The sequence below is a fragment of the Procambarus clarkii genome, chromosome 28, assembly GCF_040958095.1.
Source record: "Procambarus clarkii isolate CNS0578487 chromosome 28, FALCON_Pclarkii_2.0, whole genome shotgun sequence".
NCBI classification, from domain to species: Eukaryota; Metazoa; Arthropoda; class Malacostraca; order Decapoda; family Cambaridae; genus Procambarus; species Procambarus clarkii.
The window spans coordinates 5436520-5443224 of NC_091177.1; the positions used below are offsets into that span (position 1 = coordinate 5436520).

The 6705-nt window shown below is 45.2% G+C and overlaps 1 long non-coding RNA gene across 1 annotated transcript; it reads left to right on the forward strand.

The window, feature by feature from the left end:
- Positions 1 to 2056: 2056 nt before the first annotated feature.
- LOC138369511 (uncharacterized) lies at positions 2057 to 6120 on the forward strand. Its single transcript, XR_011229855.1, has 2 exons — positions 2057 to 4404; positions 4477 to 6120. It is a non-coding gene; the product is annotated as an uncharacterized lncRNA (long non-coding RNA).
- The last annotated feature ends 585 nt before the right edge of the window (positions 6121 to 6705 follow it).

The window sequence follows — 6705 nt, forward strand, 5'->3', positions numbered from 1 at the left end:
AAAGGACTCAAAATTTTCCTTCCTCCTTTCACCAACTATAAGAAATATTGCCGAGAAATAAGTCAGACATTTCTTAGAAGGAATTGGATAGGCTCGTGCAGGAATAAGTACCTGATCAGCCAAACTGCTATGAACATATTATACTGCGGAACGCTGACAGCAACAGCCCCATAAGATCAAGTTATCACCAATCCCAAATCCTTATCCTGACCCCCTTCCAAGTGCTGTATAGTCGTACTGGCTTGGCGCTCTCCCCTGATAATTCCCTCCCTCCCAGGCGGGCTGTGGTAATAGGAGAACTCTCGAAACCAGTCACGGGCAAACCACGGGTAAAACACGTGTAGTATATCCACGTGGAACACATCTGTGAGGTACATGTGACGCACATCTGCATTCAAGTCAGGTGTATAGTTTGGATAAATACGGTTGTGGTACAACTGACAAGTACTTGGATGATGGTGTGTTTGTCACGTCTCTCCGACCACACCTGAAAGCTCCCCAGTTCGATTCCAACTCAGGAAAATAAATGAAATTATGAGAAGAGAAAGCGTCAAGGTAAAGCTAATCTCACCACACTGAAATACATCAATACATGAAGGGGAATAAAATTGGGGATATGTATAAAGTTATAAATCAGCAAAAAACAATGCATATAAATTGGGTAAGTTTAGATTTCAGGAAAGACCTGGGTAAACACTGGTTTGGAAATAATTTTTTTTTTCAAATAGGGTTTCAGCTTTTCAAATGTAGATATGATAGAGCCTAATAGGCTCAGGAATCTGTGCACCAGTTGATTGACAGTTGAGAGGCGGGACCAAAGAGCCAGAGCTCGACCCCCGCAAACACAACTAGGTGAGGGTTGTTGATTTATTGAGCAAATTACTGGGTAACATAATAGACGTGGGATTAATGGGTTGTTTCAAGCGTATGTTAGACATATATATATATATATATATATATATATATATATAGGAACGAGTTTGTGTGGAAATAGATAAGAGATACCATGTATGGGCCTTCTGTAAGTATTGCAAGCGATAAGTCACAATAACGTGGCTAAAGTATGTTGACCAGACCACACACTAGGAAGTGAAGGGACGACGACGTTTCAGTCCGTCCTGGACCATTCTCAAGTCGATTGTCTGCAGGTATTCTTAAGTTCTTCACTAAGAATCGTGCGTGTATGAGGTGAACGCAGCACTTTATCAAGAATCGTGAGGTATCATCAGGTGCACTCATTTAAGATTGAGTGTGTGTGTGGGGGGGGGGAAAGGTCTTCACTCAACCACCCAAAGCTGTAGAGAGCACATGAGGAGTGTACAATTCTTCAAGGAACGCTGTTAAGAACATAAGAATGAATGTAACTACAGAAGGCCCTTTTGGCCCATACGAGGCAGCTCCTATTTATATCCCATCCAATCTCATTCATATATATGTCTAACCCACGCTTGAAACAATCAAAGGATCCTATTTCTATTATGTTACGCGGTATTTAGTTCCACAAATCAAAAACCCTGTTACCGAACCATTATTTATCCAGGTATTTCCTAAATCTAAACTTATCCAATTGATACCCATTGTTCCGTGTAGATACTTTTAATGCCCAAGTTATATCCAATTTGTAATGCCTAATCATTCACTCGTACACCTCTATCATGACACCTCCCCCTAATTCTTCGCTTTTCTAGAGAATGCAAATCAAGCTTTGTCAATCTTTCTTCATATGACAGGTTTCTAGTTTGTAGACTGTCATCCTAAACTCCCCTCTAACCTGTTGATGAACCTGTTCATCAACAGGTTAGAGTGAATGTTCTACATTCTACAGTGAATGAAACCTGTTGTTTCAGTGAATGAAACCTCTTGTTACAGTGAATGAAACCTGTTCCTACAGTGAATGAAACCTGTTCTTATTGAAAGTGTCCACAGTCACTGAGCGTGGGTACAGAACTTCAAAAATATTCTTTCCTTCCAACTTAACGATAATACCTGCAAGACGCATACAGAAGTATCAATATTGTGTAAACATTCATACTTACCACAGTTTTTTTCAAAACAATGGGAATGAAGAAGTGCATTAAGAAATATTTGTGTTGTTGTTGGGGTTGGGAGGAATCGTCATCTTCCTTCAACAGTGACCTCAGCCTCCCAGAGGACACACTAATCCCAGGAGGGAATGAGTCCTGTTCAAATGACTCCGCGCCAGAGTACGAATCTCTTACCGCCACGCAGGATGAGGTCGCAACAGAAAATCAAACCACATTGGAGATTCAGTCCGCGACTTTGAGTCATTCCGCGACTGAGAGTCAGATCGCGACTGAGAGTCAGGCCTTGACTGAGAGTCAGATCACAACAGAGACCGATAAACTCTCTAAAACTCGATTATATGTGAAAATCAATCTCGACCTTCCTGCACTCGAGCCGCGACTCGTGACAGCCACGTTGGAGACCTGTGATTAATGCGGCGCCTTCTCCAACAGGTACTGGCTGAACACGTATCAAGGCAGGCGATGTAACATATGCCAACATGCATCCAGATATCTCCCGCATGGCAAGGAGAATCCCGTTGAGATCCCAGACGCATACGAGGCACTGAGAGGGCCGTGTTTGCCAGTCACATTCAGCGTGGTTATCAACAAGAAGGATTACAATGTGGACTTCTTGTATGAATGTATTCTCCACCATCGCAGGAAATCGGGAATAGAGGCCCAGCCGGAGATGTTCGTGGTGGTGTACGATGCGTGCGCGTGTTACTCCATTCGCGCCAACCAGCACTTCTCCCTTCCTTTAGACGACGATGTTCGCGTCTAGGGAAATTATAATTAGGCCTAGAAAGAGGCCTAAGCAGTTGCTGAGAAAGAGGCAAAGTCTGCGGCGGCAGTTGCCATCAGAATGGGCATGGCGCTGGTGACAGGGACGAGAAGCAAGATAGGCAAGATAGTGGTTCTGAACGCCGGCACGTCCATGCCACCAGAAGCTTCAGAACTTCTCACATAAGATGGCTGCATCTTCACCATAATCAACACTGACGGTCCGCAGCCAGTTATCCTGACGAAGAGCGTCGAGAAACAACTCATTCAAAATGGCGGGATCAATGTGGGTCTGCGTCGAAAAATGACGATTTAGGATGCGGTGCTCCACGAACTGTCTCTCAGACACTACGAACTCTATAAGGTAGACGTCACTCTTTATGTCCCCGTAGGATACGTCCCTTCCAAGCTGAGGCATAAATCGCGCGTGACAGGATTTTCCAGCTTTCACTCCGGCCTCATCACCCTGCCAATCATACGCCACAGGGACAAGGTCGAGGTATACCTCGAAACCACGGACGACACCCCTCGCGAAGGCCCTGAACAGGTACAAATAGTGTTGGATTACATCAACAACTAAGGATAACTCATTACTCGCGTTGTCAACAAATCCCTGGATGAGAGCGACGTGTAGTTCATGGATAAACTTCCTTGCTCCTCGGCCCAAGGTGTCACCGAACGGCAAGTGTGTCCTCGGTATTGTTATATATTGGTTTCATGTCTGGTTGGTTTAGCTGTGTATGCTGTTTACTTACGGTTCTGGTCCGGGAGATGCTGATGATGTATCTCGCCCCCCCCCCATGTGTCAAGTGGGTGTAATAGAGGTGACCACTGTTGTCAAGCTGGTGTAATGAAGGTGAACACTGTTGTCAAGCTGGTGTAGTGAAGGTGAACACTGTTGTCAAGCTGGTGTAATGAAGGTGAACACTGTTGTCAAGCTGGTGTAATGAAGGTGAACACTGTTGTCAAGCTGGTGTAGTGAAGGTGACCACTGTTGTCAAGCTGGTGTAGTGAAGGTGACCACTGTTGTCAAGCTGGTGTAGTGAAGGTGACCACTGTTGTCAAGCTGGTGTAGTGAAGGTGACCACTGTTGTCAAGCTGGTGTAGTGAAGGTGACCACTGTTGTCAAGCTGGTGTAATGAAGGTGACCACTGTTGTCAAGCTGGTGTAATGAAGGTGACCACTGTTGTCAAGCTGGTGTAATGAAGGTGACCACTGTTGTCAAGCTGGTGTAATGAAGGTGAACACTGTTGTCAATCGAGTGTAGTGAAGGTGAAACACTGTTATCAATCGAGTGTAGTGAAGGTGAAACACTGTTATCAATCGAGCGTAGCGAGGTGAACACTGTTATCAATCGAGTTTAGTGAAGGTGAACACTGTTATCTATCGAGCGTAGTGAAGGTGAACACTGTTATCTATCGAGCGTAGTGAAAATGAACACGGTTATCAAGTGAATGCAGTGAAGAGCTCCTTCCCTCCACTCCAAGTTCCCTCTAATAAATACCAACACCTTTATTTAGTAATTATCAAAAGGCCAGAGTAGCGTCAGGTCAGGTTAGGTTGGGAGAGAGAGTCTCAGCCCGCGATGGGGAATCAGGCTTCGACAGAGTCTCAGGCCGCGATGGGGAATCAGGCTTCGACAGAGTCTCAGGCCGCGATGGGGAATCAGGCTTCGACAGAGTCTCAGGCCGCGACTCAAGACTCCCAAACCCCTAAAAAGGAAATTATGATCATCACCTTAACCTTCCCGCCCCTCGAACGGCGACTCAAGACAGTCTCGTTGCAGATGTGTAGCTACTGCGGCGCCTTCCGCAACGCGCACTGGCTGAGCACAGATCAAGGCAGGCAGTGCAACATATGTCAAAATACGTCCCAATAGCTCCCCGAGGCACGACAGGGTCATTAACGAGAGAAAATATTAAACCAGTACGACTTTAGAGCGCGGGGCCACGGCATTAGTAAAGGCAAGCGTGTTATGACGCCGGACGTCTACGAGGCACTCAACGGGGTGTAGTTGCCTGTGACGTACTGCGTGGTTATTAACAGGAAGAAGTATAACATTGAGGACCTGTGTCACCTCCTCAGGAGACGTCTGGAAGCAACCAAGGAGTCAGCTAAACTCTACGTCGTTCTGTACGAAGGAGGTTGTTGGTCACGTGTTTGTTATTCCATCCGTGTTAACCGGCACTACTAACTGAGAGCAGATGACGAAAGTTTGGCCAAGATAGAGTATAATTAGGCCTAGAAAGATGCCTAAGCAGTTGCTGAGAAAGAGGCAAAGTCTGCGGCGGCAGTTGCCATCAGAATGGCCATGGCGCTGGTGACAGGGACGAGAAGCAAGGTAGGCAAGATAGTGGTTCTGAACGCCGGCACGTCCATGCCACCAGAAGCCTCAGAACTTCTTACATAAGATGGCTGCATCTTCACCATAATCAACACTGACGGTCCGCAGCCAGTTATCCTGACGAAGAGCGTCGAGAAACAACTCATTAAAAATGGCGGGATCAACATGGGCCTGCCTCCAGATATGACGACGCAAGATGCAGTGCTGAATGAACTGCCTCTAGGCCATTACGAACTGTACAAGGTAGACGCCACTCTCTATGTCCCCGTAGGATACGTACCTTTCCAGCTTAGGCATAAGTCGGGCCTGAAAGGGTCTTCTAGTGTACATTCCGGCCTCATCACTCTACCAATCATACGACACTAAGACTATGTTGAGGTATACCTTCAACTCACATCAGAAACCCCTCAAAACTCTGCATATATGCAGATAGTGTTTGGATATATTAACAACTAAGGGTAACTCATTACTCGCGTTGTCAACAAATCCCTAGACGACAGTGACGTCGTCAAGCGGGTCTTCTCCGGCGAACATCACATATCAAACATATAACATAAACGATGTAGTTCTCTCGGGATTTGTTGTTTTCTGATATCTTGCGTGTGTACGATGGCGTTCTTTATTTTCTTTGAATATTTTGAATCAATACTTGTAAAGACTTAAGTACAACTAAGTGAATGGGTCTGCTCGAAACTTCCGGAGTCCTTCTTGTAATCTTTGAGGAAATTGTATTTCTGGGTAATTGGTTATAAGGTTAGAGTTCTAGACGTCTTAGCCTCTGTTTTCTCCTACCTCAAACTTGTCATCTACAGAGTAGTCAGAAAGGTTTATCGCTTTCTGACGATAACTTGCTTATCTTATTTCTCCAACTGATTGTCTAGTTATTATCTATCCCAGATGATAAGAAATATGTCTTTGCCGCCGTTCCTTTCAAACGCAAAATACTTTGTGAATCTGATTCTGTGTGTGTGTGTGTGTGTGTGTGTGTGTGTGTGTGTGTGTGTGTGTGTGTGTGTGTGTGTGTGTGTGTGTGTGTGTGTGTGTACTCACCTAATTGTGCTTGCGGGGGTTGAGCTTTCCTGTGTGTATGTGTGTGTGTGTGTGTGTGTGTGTGTGTGTGTGTGTGTGTGTGTGTGTGTGTGTGTGTGTAATCCAATGTCCAACTTCTTCCCTACAAATTAAAGCCTTAATGCTGCTCGAAACTCAAGAAGCCATCCTAATTTCTCAAATATACTTACACGAAACACACACACAGAGGCCGTACATGTAAATAAAATCTAACCCCATGGCCAGGACGATAGAGCGACAGTGGAGCTTCGAGCAGGTCGGCGTCTAATACCCAACCGTCGAAGTAGCTGGGCACCATTCCTTCCCTTCGTCGTATCCCACATCCTTATCTTAACATCCCTTCCAAAAAAATTTCCTCACAAATTCTCATATAAAATTCTAAAAAAAATATCATAGAGCGTTACAGCTAGCAAGATACAAACACTTACATAGGAAATACAGCAGTTACCTCCAGCTCCTCGAGTATGCTGCGCGATACATAATATT